The sequence below is a fragment of the Penaeus monodon genome, chromosome 19 (assembly GCF_015228065.2).
Source record: "Penaeus monodon isolate SGIC_2016 chromosome 19, NSTDA_Pmon_1, whole genome shotgun sequence".
Taxonomy (NCBI): domain Eukaryota; kingdom Metazoa; phylum Arthropoda; class Malacostraca; order Decapoda; family Penaeidae; genus Penaeus; species Penaeus monodon.
In genome coordinates, this window is record NC_051404.1 from 20,492,588 (window position 1) to 20,492,877 (window position 290).

Sequence of the window (290 nt, forward strand, 5' to 3'; positions counted from 1 at the left end):
CAGTGGCAATTGAGAGAGAATTGTTTTCGCTTATAACCTCCGCCAAAAAATCTCCAAAAGTCTCCTCTCGTGAACCGATATCACCTGAATCACCCCCCCCTCCCCCCTCCCATTCCCTTGGAAAATTGCGCCCCCCCCCTTCCACCAGATTCGAAATCACAGTCTCCCTTCGTCACCCTTGCCTTCCCCTCCCCATTCTTCGCTCCCCCTCTTCCCTCCCCTCTTTTTCCCTATCCTCCTCTCCCCCTCCGGCACAATCATCTCTAGATTTTTCCCCATTGGCTGTCATG